Below are 222 nucleotides of genomic sequence, written 5' to 3'. Positions count from 1 at the left end.
TAGGTCTTAAGGGCTTAGTGGTGACTTAGGCCAAATCAAAATTGACTAAATGAGGATTAGAGAAATAAACATGATTATATCAAACATCCTTGAAACACCACTAAGCCCAGTTAGGATTAAAAATTTGGCTAAGTGTTCAAATTACACTAAATTACCCCTTTAAGGGTATTCATCCACATAATTTTTCAAATTAAATGATAAATGATAATTACCCTATTCTTA

This window comes from Phalaenopsis equestris, unplaced genomic scaffold (genome assembly GCF_001263595.1).
Source record: "Phalaenopsis equestris unplaced genomic scaffold, ASM126359v1 Scaffold199847, whole genome shotgun sequence".
NCBI lineage: Eukaryota > Viridiplantae > Streptophyta > Magnoliopsida > Asparagales > Orchidaceae > Phalaenopsis > Phalaenopsis equestris.
The sequence above is the reverse complement of the archived record's forward strand: the minus strand, read 5'-3'. Positions refer to the sequence as shown.